This window comes from Gorilla gorilla, chromosome 18 (assembly GCF_029281585.2).
Source record: "Gorilla gorilla gorilla isolate KB3781 chromosome 18, NHGRI_mGorGor1-v2.1_pri, whole genome shotgun sequence".
In the NCBI taxonomy this organism is placed as follows: domain Eukaryota; kingdom Metazoa; phylum Chordata; class Mammalia; order Primates; family Hominidae; genus Gorilla; species Gorilla gorilla.
This window is the reverse complement of record NC_073242.2, coordinates 74,724,899-74,739,773: the sequence shown is the minus strand read 5'-3', so window position 1 is coordinate 74,739,773 and position 14,875 is coordinate 74,724,899. Positions and strand designations below refer to the sequence as shown.

The 14,875-nt window shown below is 43.5% G+C and overlaps 1 long non-coding RNA gene and 2 pseudogenes across 1 annotated transcript; 2 read left to right on the top strand and 1 right to left on the bottom strand.

Moving 5' to 3' along the window:
• Positions 1-1,984: 1,984 nt before the first annotated feature.
• Positions 1,985-2,861, bottom strand: LOC101138195 (retinoic acid receptor responder protein 2-like; annotated as a pseudogene).
• Positions 2,862-4,165: 1,304 nt separating this feature from the next.
• Positions 4,166-7,203, top strand: LOC115931032 (angiogenic factor with G patch and FHA domains 1-like; annotated as a pseudogene).
• Positions 7,204-10,958: 3,755 nt separating this feature from the next.
• LOC129527773 (uncharacterized) lies at positions 10,959-13,645 on the top strand. The gene is made up of 2 exons (XR_008672837.1): positions 10,959-11,192; positions 11,779-13,645. It is a non-coding gene; the product is annotated as an uncharacterized lncRNA (long non-coding RNA).
• Positions 13,646-14,875: the final 1,230 nt, after the last annotated feature.

Here is a 14,875-nt window from a genome sequence, read left to right as displayed (position 1 = left end):
CCTGCTCACCACAGAGGTCCCAGGGGCTCAGCCCACCACCAATGGTCCCCAAGTTGTAGCTGCCCATTCCATGCCCATCCCACAAAGACCCTCATCTGCATGAGTGCATCTCTGGGAACCTCTGAAACCAGAAGCCCCAACTCCCTGACAGGACCCTCCGTGGCTGGGCAAAATCCACCTGCCACTGTTCCAAGTCAGAATGCCCAGGCGTTGTCCCCCTAACTGCTCTCTCATACCCACAGCCCATCCCCCAAAAATACTGTTGGCATCCCTTTTCCAACTTTCACAGCCACTCTGCCCTCCTGCTGGGCTGTAGCTTTTGTCTTCTGGTTCTTTAACTGCTCTGTCCCTCTGCCCCACGGCAGCCCTCTGAGCTTCCGTGCACTTCTGTGCTCACACCTGCAATAGCCACCTCACCTAGAGTGAATATCAAAGTCCCCACAGGATAGTCCTGGCCTCCTCACTGCTCCTGGAACCCCAGGGCCCTGTGCCCCAATCTCCCCATCTGCAGCAAGGATGTCTGCTCCCACCCCCAGCCCGCCACCCAGAGCCCAGGACAAAGCATCCAGAGCCATCTGGATGGTCCAATCTCACCTCCACCATAAGGGGATGCAAACCATTGTTTGACCCTAGGGAGGTCATCCCCCAGGCCTCAGTCCCTCACCTACCATTAACAGTTAAAAAGCAAGCAAAGAACAGGAACAGATAATTTTCAAGAGACAATGATGGCCAACAAGCATGTAAAAAGTGCTCAACATTGCCAATGATCAGAGAAATGCCAATTAAAAACCACAGTGAAATACCATTTTACACCATTCATAATGGCTAATTATTGAAAAGCAAAAAATGTCAAATATTGGCGAAGATACAGACAAAAGAGAATACTTATACATCGTTTGTGGGAATTTAAATTTCTACAGCCTCTATGGAAAACAGTATGGAGATTTCTCAAAAAAAACAATAGAACTTCCATTTGATCCAGCATTCTCAATACTGGGTATCTACCCAAAGGAAAATAATTCATTACATAAAGAAGACACCCACACTCATAAGATTATTGCAGCACTATTCCCAATGGCAAATATATGGAGTCAATTTAAATTTTGGTATACATTTGTACCATGAAATATTACTCAGGCATAAAAAAGAATAAAATGATATCTTTTGCAGCAACATTAATGGAACTGGAGGCCATTATTGTAAATGAAAGAACTCAGAAACTCAAATACTACATTTTCTCACTTAAAAGTGGGAGCTCAATAATTAATACACTTGGATATAGAGACTGGAAAAATAGACACTGGAGACTCAGAAAGATGGGAGTCTTTCTGAGGGTGGTAGAGTGGTAAGGAATGAGAAAATACCTAACCAGGACAATGAGCACTGTTCAGATGATTGTTACAAAAAAGTCTATACTTCATCCCTATGCAACATGTCTGTGTAATGAAACTACATTTGTGTTGTCTAACATATTAACAAAGAGAAAAAAAAAACCGACTTTTATCAAGAGCGCAGACTGAATAGACGTCATAATTTTCATAAATATTTAGATAAGGCAAAAATATAATTTTAATAAAAATAAATGAATAATAATATTGTATTTTAAGAATGGTATAAAAAGATAATTAGATGAATTAGAGTAGTTAGTACTTAGCACAGACAATATGCAAGGCAAGATTCTAAGCCATTAGACATTTACAGAATATCCCACAGTGTAAAATAAACGAAGATTCATTGCCAATGACAAATTGACATATTTTGATCATATTAGATGATATTAAAACCACTATAAAATTTACTGTTTTGTTTCATAATAAAGGGATCATAATGTTAAACAACTCATTAAAACGTTTGACTAATTAGGCATAGATATAAATGGGCAGCATGCTGAGCAGTAAACAGAGGATACACATTATTTTCAAAGACCAATCAAAATTAATTATTTATTTATTATTTATCTGGGTGGGGAGAGCAGCTTTATCAGCTACTGATATGGTGGGGTTCTCTCCCTGGGAGGTGGGGTCTTCAACTGGTCACCCCCGGCAGTGGTCCAGGAGGCGCCATGCAATTTAGTGCTGGGCTCAGCTGGGGGCCGGGCCTTGGAGAAGGCGACCTGTGCAATGAAGCAGTAACTGTGGGTCCTCACCGCCCGCTCCGCCCTGCTGCACTGGGTCTCCTGTTGCTCCTCAGACTCCCGCCAAACCTGCGTCTCTATAGGGCAGTGACTCGTCCAGCCCAGAATCTTATCTTCAGAGCCAAGTTTGACGCAGGCCAGGCATTTCTGCTTCCTCCCATTGGGCTGGACTTTGCACTCCGGTTTCATCCAGTCCTTCTTCCGGCCGCTTCTCTGCCTGAGCTTAAATTCCAGTTTCACAAATGTTCCAGTTGGGAAAGGCCTGTCCACGGCCCTGTCCACACTGGTCTCCGGGAAGCACACTGCATGGGCGGGTGGATTCCTCCAGGGCTACCTGCAGGCCCTGGCGCTGGGCCCCCTGAGCTCGGCCCTGCCCACGCCCCTGCCCCCGCCCTCACTCACAGGGCCTCTGGGATCCACAGCAGTTCCTTGCTTCTGCAGTCACCCCGGCCCTGCGAAGCGGATGCGGGCCCCTCAGCTCTCCCGCTCCGCCGGGAGCCGCGTCCTTCCCCACCCTGCCCTGGGGGGCCATGCCCACAGCTCGCTGGGCAGAGGTCAAAGAACCGGGAAATGTTCCTGTCTCTAAACTGTCCGCATGGTGCATTCCCTCCCACCCTGACTTCACTGTTCCCTGGGGCCTGCGGTTTTAGCAAAGTTCCCTGCCCCCTACCAGTGCCAGAAGCAGTCCTGTGGCCCACTCCCACCCTTCACCCCTTTTCTGGCCCATTCACTCTCCCCACGGAGTCTCCGACATGACACCCCCTCCTCCCTACTGTCCCAGGAGCCCCGCCCTGCTTCCCGCGCTCAGCCTCCTCCGTGAACGTTTCTCCCTCCCCATCCTACATCTCTTTATCCTAAATGGTGCCCCCCATTCCAGGGTCCCAGGCAAAACCGACAAAATTATTTTAAATGGGAACATTTGAATTCCACTGAATTCATGACAGCAGAAACCCATCTGGTCATATTTTAAAGAATTATGAATTGATAATAGCAACTATCAATTTAAAGTGTAACTAGGGTTAAGAATATCCACCATTATTATCACCTGAGATCAGGAGTTCCAGACCAGCCTGGCCAACATGGCAAAACCACGTCGCTACTAAAAATACAAAACGTAGCCAGGCATGGTGATGGGAGGCTGAGGCAGGAGAATCGCTTGAACCTGGGAGGTGGAGGTTGCAGTGAGCCGAGATCATCCAACTGCACTCCAGCCTGGGCGACACAGTGAGACTCTGTCTCAAAAACAAACAAACAAAAACAACAGCAAAAAAAAAAAAAAAAAGAATACCCACCATTTTACCGACAACAACAACAACACCCTGTTATGGCTAACAAACTAGTTCAGTAAAGTTGCAGGATACAGTATTAACATGAAAATTGTTGCATTTTTATACAGTAACAACAAAACATCTGAAAAAGGAATAAGGAAAACAATTCCATTTATAATATCAAATCAAATGAAATAATTGATTAAATAGATGAGTTTAAACAAGAATATGAAAGATCTGCATACTGAAAACTATGAAATGTTGATGAAAAAATTGAATACAAAATGGGAAATATATCTTTGTGTTCATGGATTCTAAAAATTAATATTGTTAAAATATCTATGCCACACAAAGTCATCTACAGAGTTCAAGAAATTTCTAACAAAATTTTAATGCCATTAAAATAAATTTAGAACAAACAATTGTAAAATTGGTATGGAACCACAAAAGACCCCAAATAGCCAAATACTGAGAAGAACAAAAAGGCTGAAAGCCTCAAACTTCCTGATTTCAAACTATATTACAATGGCATAGTCATCAAAATATTATAGTACCTACCTAAAAACCAATGGAACAGAATATAGAACCCAGATATAAACCCACACATATACAGTCACCTGATCCCACAGAATTAGGAAAAGATAGACACATCAAGAAATGGCATAGAAAAAAACTAGATATGCACACACAAAAAGCGACCCCTTCTCTTATATTATCACAAAAATGAGTTTAAAATAAAGATTTAAACATAAGAACTGAAATCATGAACCCTCTTGAAAAAATAGGGAAAAAGCTCATTGACACTGGTCGTGACAATGAGGTTTTGGATTCTACGCAAAGAACACAAGCAACAAAAGCAAAAATAAAAAAGTAGAACTATGTCAAAGTAAAAAGCTTCTGCACATTAAAGGGAACAATCAACAAAATATAAAGGCAATATATGGGATGGGAGAAGCTATTTGTAAACCATATGTAGGATAATACGTTACTATCCAGAATATATGTAATACTAATCAATATGAAAAAGAAAAAAATTCACAGCAGAACAAAACAAAAACCACTTCCCTGATTAATTGGGCAAAATATCTAAATAGCCATTTTCCCAAAGACATACAAATGGACAGCAGGTATATAAAAAGATTCTCAACATCACTAATTATCAGAGTAATTGAAATCAAAATCACAGTAAGATATCACCTTATTGTGGAGTTAGGAGAGCTATTACCAAAAAGTCAAAAGATAAAAAGTGTTAGGGTGCAAAGAAAAGAGAGTATTTATACACCGTTGTTGAGCATGTCCCCTGGTTCAGCCATTAAAAAAAAAAAAAGAAAAGAAAAAAAAAACAGAAGGAAGATCCCTTAAAATGTATAAATTAGAAGTACCACTAATCCAAATTCAGAGTATACAGCTACGGGATACGAAATCAGTATTGCCAAGGGCATCTGCACTCTTCTGATACAAATAAATGGATAAACTGTGAGGCAGATAATTTCAACTTTAATAAAGAATGAAATTCTTTCATTTACAACAATATTGATGAACCTTGATGACATGATGCTAAGTGAAATCAGCAAAATACAAAAAGACAAATACTATATGATCTTATTTGTATGTGGAATCCAAAAAGAAAGAAGGAAGGAAGAAAGGAAGGAAGGAAGGAAAGAAGGAAAAGAAAAAGATAAAGAAAGAAAAAGAAGGAAAGAAAGAAAGAAGAAAGAAAGGGAAAAGGAAGGAAGGAAGGAAGAGAGAGAAAAGAAAGGAAAATAAATGAAACAGGGAGAGTAGAATGGTAGTTACCATGGGCTAGGAAGTGGGGAAAACTGGGGAAGATATCCATCAAAATGTGCACACCTTCAGTTACATAATGAAAAAATGCTGGGGTCCTAATGTGCAGAATTGCGGCTATAGTGAATAATAACATGTACTCGAAATTTGTTACAAAAATAGATCTCAGTTGCTTTCACTGCACATGGAAAAGCATAAAGCAACTATGTGAGGGGAGAGATATGTTAACCAGCTTCATTGAGATAATTTAAACATATATACACATCTCAAAACACTCTATTGTACACCCCAAATATATACACGTTTCGATGTGTAAATCATAGTTCAATAAATGTGGAAAAAAATAAGAGTAATCGTCAGGTCCTATCTAGCCACAGGTAAACTTTATTTAAAGCTCTCTTGGCCACTCTTTCTGGCTCAACCTGGGAACAGCCGGAGTGATTCTGGCCCCTTGACTTCTCTGACACTCCTCCAGCTATTCCCTTAGCTGGGAAAGATGTAATGTTTCCCAGGGGTTTTCTGGTTTCCAGCTGCGCAGATGGGGCAGGGCCATCAGCCATCCCCTTGCTCATTGCCCACAACCCCATTTGGCTCCAGGCAATGCTTGTCGGGCCGTCCTGGCAGGGGCCACAGCAGCCAGCCTGGGTGAGGCTGCCTTTCGCTGCCTGCACTGCCATGGCCTCTGGCTCCGCAGGTGTCCAGTAAGGCCCAGTGCAGCCCTCCTCACATTACCAGTGAAGACAATGTAATTGCAGAAGACACTGAGGACGAAAATGAGAAAAAAATTGGCCCCCATGCATTAGAGTAATTGTCACTAGATCACCTGTGTTGCAGACAGGATCATTCTTTATCCCCACTGTCCCCGGAGTATCCCTCTGCTTCCCATGCTTAGCCTTTTAGTTAATTTTACCCATATTAGTTTTTTGTTTAAGGGAACAATAATTCTCACTGTATACTATTTACTGCAGTGAAGTATTTCACAAATTTGTGCATAATACATAATTAATTTTCTAATGGTAAAATGTAATCACATTCTACAAATTATTACAATATGGTCTCTTAAAGAGAGCAGTATTTCAAATTAAGTATTTCAAATTATCTATGCCATATAAAATCTAGGTAAAATATTTCACTTGTGTGCAACTTTTGATATTTCCGCTTTTCGGGGAAAAATATGCTTTAGAAGATTAAACATCTTTTTATTACCTCTGTAAAACGTGCTACAATTGGATGAGAAAATGATCTGGAGCATACTCTTTGAATCCCTGAAGTGGGTGTCAGTGTTTCATGAAGAAATTTATTTTGACCATGACGTGCCAAGTTATGTATTTGTAGATCAAGCCAGTCAAAATGGAACAACTGTTAATGGGAAACAGATTGTTTAGCTGAAAACTAAATGTGACCCTTATGTACTTGAGCACAGACATGAAGTGAAAATTGGAGAGACTGTGTTACCCTTTCACATTCACCCTGGCAGTCATAGCTTGATGGCTGTGAACCACGGCAGGTTAGAGTTCACCTTTGCCTTGATAAGAAAAATGAATTGCTTATTGGTTCAACACTAAGTAAGGAGAAAAAAGAGTTGGAAATACGAAAATAATTAAAGAAAATAATACAAGTAAAATATGGTTTACAGAATACAGACTATGAAGATGAATAGACATTGAAGAATATACAATATAAAGATAGAGCTGGAAAACGTAGGAAGTAGATTGGAGTGAAGAAACTTTCCAAAGAGAATGATGCTCTTGCATCTATTCATTCTGAAATTACTGACAGCAACAAAGGTCGAAAGATGTTGAAGAAGATGGGTTGGAAAAAAGGAGATGGCCTGGGGAAGGATGGTGGGGGAATGAAAACTCCGATCCAGCTTCAGCTTCAGGGAACACAGGTAGGTTTGGGGACAAGCAATCCATCCTCAGTTGAAGACGTTCACCTTTTCCAAAACAAAAACAAACCAACTGGGACAAGGTATGAGAGAGGTTTGCTGAAAATTTCTCAGAAACTAAACCTTAAAAGACAACCTAGGGACCGTGCTTTGGGTAAAAGGGACTGTAAAGTGAAGGTTAATCATAGAAGAAATCTCAAGCTTTTTAAAAATGGAGTTTGGAAACTCTTTTTTATTTTATTTTATTTCAATTTTTTGCAGAACTTTTGTCCCCAAAACAGTCTGTAGCACAAAGGAACTGTGTCACAGTTTACCCATTCCTGATTCAGATGTGTAATAAAGTTTGGTTTGCAGCTTTTAAAACCATTTTTTAAACTAATAAATAGTGATTGGATCAAGTTGTGCAGTAAGTGGACTAAAGTTTACAGGGCATAGATGAGTTTATCAAGCTTCATAATTTTATCTTGTCATTTATGACATCCATATAAACAAAAAGCCATATAAGCAAGACTCATATAACCACTAATGACTTAAATGTACATTTGCCTTCGTCTCCATATATTCACAGTAAGACAAAAGAAGCATCAAAAGTTTATAAAAATAAATCTGACTATATGCATCCTTGTTTATGTCCTTTAGAACCCACTTAAAAGAACCTCTTGTACTTGAAATAGACGAACTAGTATTACTGAAGAACTAATGAACAAGTGACATATTGTAGAAAATTAGTCTTTTGTTGTTTTTTTCTGTAAAAAATATGTTGATTTGTATCACATATTCAGTATTTATATTTGGTTTGTTTCATAGCTAATGAGATATTTAGACATGAACAACTGAGTACAGTATTGAAGTAGTGTGCTGGCATTTGTAGTTTTCATAAATGTTATTGCAGGCAATGAAGTTATGCCAGAGAAATCTGATTTCTAGTACAGAAGGAATACTTAGCGAGGATCTCAAGTTTAAGATATTTATTGAAAATGTTCTCAATTGCAATAAAAACATTATAACATTTTAAAAACTCCTCTCAATAAATTCTGAATTAAAAAAATTAAAATGATACATTTTATGGAGTTAGGGAAGTGCTAATGAGGTAGAATGGTAATTGAAGCCAAGAGATCTGAATTCAGGTAAATAATTTTACCCACATTAGTTTTTTATTAAAGGAAACAATAATTCTCACTATATACTATTTACTGCAGTGAAGTATTTCAGAAATTTGTGCATAATACATAATTAATTTTCAAATGGTATAAAAGTAATCATAGTCTACAAATTATTACAATATGGTCTCTTAAAGAGAGCAGTATTTCAAATGAAGAAACTTGGAATTTCTCATGAGGCGGTAATCTATGCCATATAAAATCTAGGTAAAGTATTTTACTCATGCGTGCAATTGTTGATATGCCTGCTTTTCAGGAAAATAACATGCTTTAAAAGATTAAATATCTTTTTATTTAACTCTTCAGACAATAGAGTCATTATCATGCCTGTGAGCTAGGTCCAGCAATGAGTCACCATTTTACCTGTGACCAGATCCACATATGACAGTCAAAATTCCAACTGTGGACTGTGTCTATGAGTGAGATTCAGGGCCTTAAGAGTGGGCTTTGTCCATGTGTGAGATTGACAATTTTAACTGTTGGCTGTATGGTGGGCCCTGTAATAACAATCTCTGTACCATCAAAGGGCATTATAGAATATGCATAAGCTTCCTAATACTTTGTGACCTTTCCAAAACTAGGAGACTGAAGATCCGATACATTGCAATAAGTCCAGCTTGAAGAGTCAAAATCTCTTCTGTTTGTTGTGTCCATGTATGATAGTCATCATCATGCCTATGAACTGGACCTAGATATATGTGACAATACCACCTGTGGGCAGGGACCAGGAAGGAGAACCACATCACCTGAATGATGACCAAGAGATATGTCAGTATCCATTTTGAGAGAAGAGCCCTGGCAGGAAAGTCACATGACCTGGCTGCTGAGCCCACTGATATGTCACAATGCCCTCTGTGGGCAGGGCCAAGGCAGCAGAGCCAAATTATCTGGGTGCTGGGTCCAGCAATGTGTTACAAATCACCCTGTGGACAGAGCCCAGGAAAAAAAATAAGAGTCATATGACCTAGGTGATGGGCACAGAGATATATCACAATGTCCTCTGAGGAGGGACTCAGAAAGGAGAGTTACATCACCTAGAAAACATGGCCAAGGTATATTTCATAATCCCAACTACAGGATTATGGCTTAGACAGGAGAGCCACATCACCTGGGTGCTTGGCCCATTGATTTGTCACAATCACTTCTGTAGGGAGAGTCCAGGCAAAAAAGTACAGTCAAGTCTACCAGGTGCTGGGCCCGGTAATACATCCCAATTCCTCAGTAAGCGGGTCCAAGGCAAAAGAAGAGAGTCACATCACCTAGGTGATGGGACCAGGAATATGTCTAAATTCCAAATGGGGATGGGGCCCAGGCAGGAGAGGAGAGTCACATCAACCCAGATGATGGACCCAGTAATATGTCACAATGCCCCTTGGGGGCTGAGCCCAGGCCAGTGAGGAGAGTCACATCACCTAGTAATTAATGCATAAGTATTTCAATATCTCCTCTGAGAGGATAGCCCAGGCGGGACAGTCACATCACCTATGTGCTTTGGCTAGGAATAGGTCACAATCCCCTGTTTAGATGGGAACCAGGCAGAAGAGTAAAATCAACTAAGTGCTGGGCAAAGATATGTGTAAAACTCATACCTGCAGAAATGTTCAGGGATGAGATTCACAATATTGCATGTGGCCTGGCTCCAAACATTAAAGTCAACACCTTTTGTGAGTTCTATCCAAGTACATTAGTCACAATGTCAACAGTGGACTGGATCTGTGCATAAAAGCCCCAACCTCATCTGAAAAAAAAGTGTCCTAATAAAGCAGACACAGCCTCATGGGGTGTTTAATCTTGATCCAAAAGTCACTATCGTACCTGTGGTCCGAATGCATGTATAACAGTCACAGTTCCAACTTTCACTTCCCTCCGGATGTGAGATTCAGAACCTCAACAATGGGCTGTGCCCATGTAGGTGGATGATAATCCTTACTGTTAGCTGAGTACGGAGACAAAAGTCACAATTTCCTCTTCATGATAGACCCTGTTATGAAACTCTTTACCACTTGAGTGCAATGTGCAATATGCTTGAGTATTGTAGGGCTCTGTGACTTTTGTACAAGTAAGAAACCCAGGACATTACCTGTTGCTTTAAGCCTAGTTACTAAAGCAAACATCTATGTTATTGGCTGGGTCCAGCTATTAAAGTCATTACTGGGCCTGTGAGCTGGGACCAGAAATGGGTCACCATCCCACCTGTGGCCAGATTTACATATAGCAGTCACAATTCCAAGTGTGGACTTTATCTGCATGTGAGATTCAGGAGCTCACCAGTGGGGCTCTGTCCATGTATGAGGGTGGCAATTCTAATTTTCAGCAGGATGTGCCTATGAAAGTCACAATATCAACTGTGCTCTGGTTTGTATTATGAAACTCTCTGTACCACCCAAAATCTTCATAATATATGTGTGTGTGTCAGAATCTTCTGTAACTTTTTACAAGTAGGAGACTCAGGACCTTACCCTTTGACCAAAATCTATCTATAAGAGTCAAGATATCTTTTATTGGGTCATTCCACACCTGAGAGACATCATGATATATGCTTAGTCTAGGTAGAGGTCACAATCTTACCTGTGGGTGAACAGAAAGCAAGAGAGTCAGATCTCCTGGGTGATAGGCCAGAGATATGTCACAATCCCTTCTGTTGACAGGTCCCAAACAAGGAGTTACATCACCTGGGTGCTTGGCTCAGTGATATGTCACAATGCCCAGTGTAGGCAGGGACAGGCAGGAGAGTCACATTACCTGGGTGCTTGGCCCAGTGGTATGTCACAATCCCTTATGTAGGGAGGGCACAGGTAGCAAAAGACTGTCACATCATCTAGTTGCTGGACTAGAGCTATTGGTCTCTCGGTCATTCAGGGAGAGGGTTAGGATCTCCTTAGACATCCATGTAACAGAGCCCCAACTCATCCGTGCTCAGAAGCAAAGGCCAGTGGAGACCAAATAAGGCTTGAAAGGTAAGTCCCTTAAAAAGGCAGAATGTCTTGGGCTTTGGCCTCTCCCCTTCAAGCACAACCAGATCATCACCTCTCTTCTGACTTCTCACTATGCCCAGCACTGGAAAAAGGCTCTTGACTTCACCCCTTTGCTTCTCCACACCCCCTGCACTCTTACTGGGCAGACCAGAGACTAGGAGACCCAAACTCCAGCACACACAGCCAGAGGAGAAGTGAATCCAAAGTGGCTGGTGGCGGTGAGGCTTGAGCTCTCACAGGTCTCCCAGCCTAAAGCTGCAGGCCCAGGTTGTGGTTCAGGTGGCACTCGATGCAGGTGCTGAGATGCTGCTGAAAGGCCTGGAATAGCCTCTGCGGCTGCCACTTCTTCCTTTTCTTAAGTGCTGAAAACGTGAACACTTTCCCAAGATTTTCAGATATGCCCAGGTGCCCCCAGCTGAAGGTGGGGATAATGACACTCTTCAGCATGGTTTATTGCCCAGGGAGCAACCAGCCCCAACCTCGCCACCCCAGCTGCCCCAGGCTGGAGGCGATTCTGTCAAGCCTCTGCCCTGCAGCTCCACTCCTTTTCTTCTTCCTCAACCACCAGCATACTTTTGATCATCGTCCCTGTCGTCACAACGGGGCGCCTGACACCATGGAGACCCTGGAAACCCACTGAACTCAGGCCCTGCAGGGGTCAGGTGAACATGTAGGAAGTCCAGGAGAAAAGTCATCTGCCATCTCCAGAATGAACAGCATTCCAGGAAGAACCCCCCCACACTCCAGGAAGAAGTCATGAGCCCAGTGGGGAGGCAGGTCCAGCCTGCAACAACTTAGACATATGCGGTGCTCCATAGCTCATGCTTGTGTCCTGCAGGCAGGAGCCCACACCAGGGTCCGCAGTCTTTGTTCTGGGTGTGGAATTAGTGCTTCAGCTGGTTCCCCAGGCATCCCCAGAGGGGGAAAGGGTGGAAAAGGTAAGAATCTTCAGCACAGCAGATCGCCTTGCCCTGGCAGCGACCAGCCCTGCCCCTGAGGGGCACCAGCAGCTCCCAACTAGAGGCAGTCATGTCAGGCCTCCTCCCTACAGCATCTCTCCTGCCTTTTTTTTTCTTTTTTTCACCACCCTAACCCCCTACTTTTGGTCATCCTCCTTGTCACAATGGGGCACCTGCACTGTAGAGACTCTAGAAACACGCAGATCTGGGGTCCTGCAGCGTCCAGGCTAACATGCCGGGAATCAGAGAGAAAAGTCCTCTGAAGCCTCCAGAAGGAATGGAACAGGACCCGTCACTGCAGGAAGAAGTGGGGCACCCAGTGGCAGATGGAGGCCCCAAGCACTGCAGAGGTAAACGTGTAAGGCGCTCCCTGGCCCACGCCTGTTTCCTGGATGCTGGAGTCCGTGACCAGGCCCGGGGTGGCCCTTCCACACACAGAATAAGCTGTTGGGCTGGCTGCCTCACCCAGCACCCGGGCCGCGCCAGAGAGTATCTCAGATGCTGCTTTCCTGCCACTTCAGCGACCCCAGTAACACTTCTCCCACAGGGACTCTGCCGTGCCCAGCTCTCCAGCCTGGGGATTCTCATCACCCAGTGATTCCAAAAGAAACGATCTACAATGTTATGACCAAATGCCAGAAACAAACAAACAAAATATCTGAGGGCAGTCCATTGGCCACTTCCATTTTTCAAAGATGACAATTGTCCCTCCTTGAAATCTTGAGAGTGCATGAACAGGCTATTCTAATAGATGTGCAATTTGCACTAAAACTGATTGAAGAGCAAATTCTGATTCCAAGGTACTTTGTATTCTCAAATTGCCTCTGCTGCCCCTGGCCCCCTCAAAATGGAAGAGTGAGGACTACTTGACATCTTAGCACTGTGCGGACATAGAGCCTTACATGGAGGTGTGTCAAAAACGACATTCCATAAAGGGCTGTCACTTCCAATTTTCAAGCAAGGTGGGAAACTAACCATGATGTAGGAAACACTGTCAGCGAAAATGCACCATTAGTAATATAAAAATGAATGGTATAAACTATTCTATATATGTGAGGCCATCATGGAAATTTGGACATCAAAAAACATTGCCAAATTCAGGAAGAGGAACCTGTAAGGTCATGGCTGTTAGGAAGCTTAACTTCTGTGTTCTAGAACCTATCAAAGTTATTTCTCCATGTCAATCTGTCCAAACAAACCTTGAGTTGTTTATTTCTATAGAATTCCTGTAGAATCCTAATGGGCATGACCTTCTGGCCCCATCTTCGCAGCTCTGGTGCCAGTGGAATTGCACTTGTTCGTGCTTCCCCCTATTTTATTAAGTGTGGAAATATTTAGAGACACGGTGGGTTGGAAAGGTACTGAATTAATGGCTGGGGCCTCCTGGGTGGGTGAGTCAGGTTTCCCACAGCCTAAGCCTTTTTACAGTAAATAAGTTATAGGTAAAGTTAGAAAAAAATAAAAAGAAAATGGAAATCATTCTCTTTCTTTGCTCACCATAAAGGCAAACACACAGGGTCTAGACATGTCTGTGTCTAGGCTTGTCCTGGGAAAGTGGAAAGCACTGAGCAAGAGACCTGGGAATGGAGGGTAGGTGAGATGGGGCTCCCAGGGAAATGCTGCCAGGGTCAGGGCCTGGCCCACTTAGGCTGGCAGGGGACTTCTGAAGGCCAGGAAAGATGGCCCAGGACACCAAAGGCTCAAGAGGCCCATCTGAGCCAAAGATTTGTCCAGGCATGCTGAATCTCAGCAGTCCTGCCAACAGGGGTCCTGATCAGCCCTGATGATTTTAGTCACTGGAGCCAGGTGGCTGGGGGGTGGGGCAGAATAGCTGCCTAGTGTGAATGTGGGAGTCCACTGCCCAGCACACAGGAGAGAGCCTCCGTCGGTGCTGGCCCTAGTGCTGTCTGTCTGTGGGTCTGTCAAGGGGGGCATGCGGACCTTTGCAGCCATGCCCATCTACCAGAGTCTTATCTTCTCAGTCTGCAGAAGTGTAGGACAGTGGAGACTGGATAGGACTTGAATGGGAGGCCCCCTAAAAAGACAGTGTCATGAGCTTTGGCCTGTCCTTTCTTCTCTGAACAGAACAAAATGACCACCTCTGTCCCCTCTTCTCACAGCACCCAGCACATGAGCAGGGCTCTCATCGATCACCTCCCCCACTCACACTGCTCTGCCTCTCCAACCTTACACACTTCTCAGGCAGGGCCTGAGATCAGGCTGCAAAAATCTTGGTACAGCCAGACTAGGAGTGAGCCAGAAGAGGGGAAGGGTGGTGGAGGCACAGGCTGCACTCTACTGGTGCCCCAGACCCAGACTGCATGCCCAGGCTGCAGTCCAAAGGATACTCGGTGCGGGTCCCTGTCCCCCATAGCATCTTAGATCAGCTGCTGAGGCTGGAGCTTCTTCCATTCCTTGAGCATCAGGGGCGTGTATCATTTCCAAGGGTTTTCAGACAATCCCTGGTGACCCCTGGCAGGGGGTGGTTATCATGGCGATCGGTCCATGGCCTTGCCTCCAAGCAGCACCCAGCAATCCCCATGCCCACCAATGCACTAAATGTTTGTGGTGGGCCTCTTTCTGGAAGCTCACCTTCTCCTCCTTTTGCCCTCCATCTTCCCCAACCCAGTACTTCTGGCCATCCTCCTTGTCACCACAATGGGAAAACTGGGTCCTGGAGACTCAGAAACCACCGTGCAGGCCTCG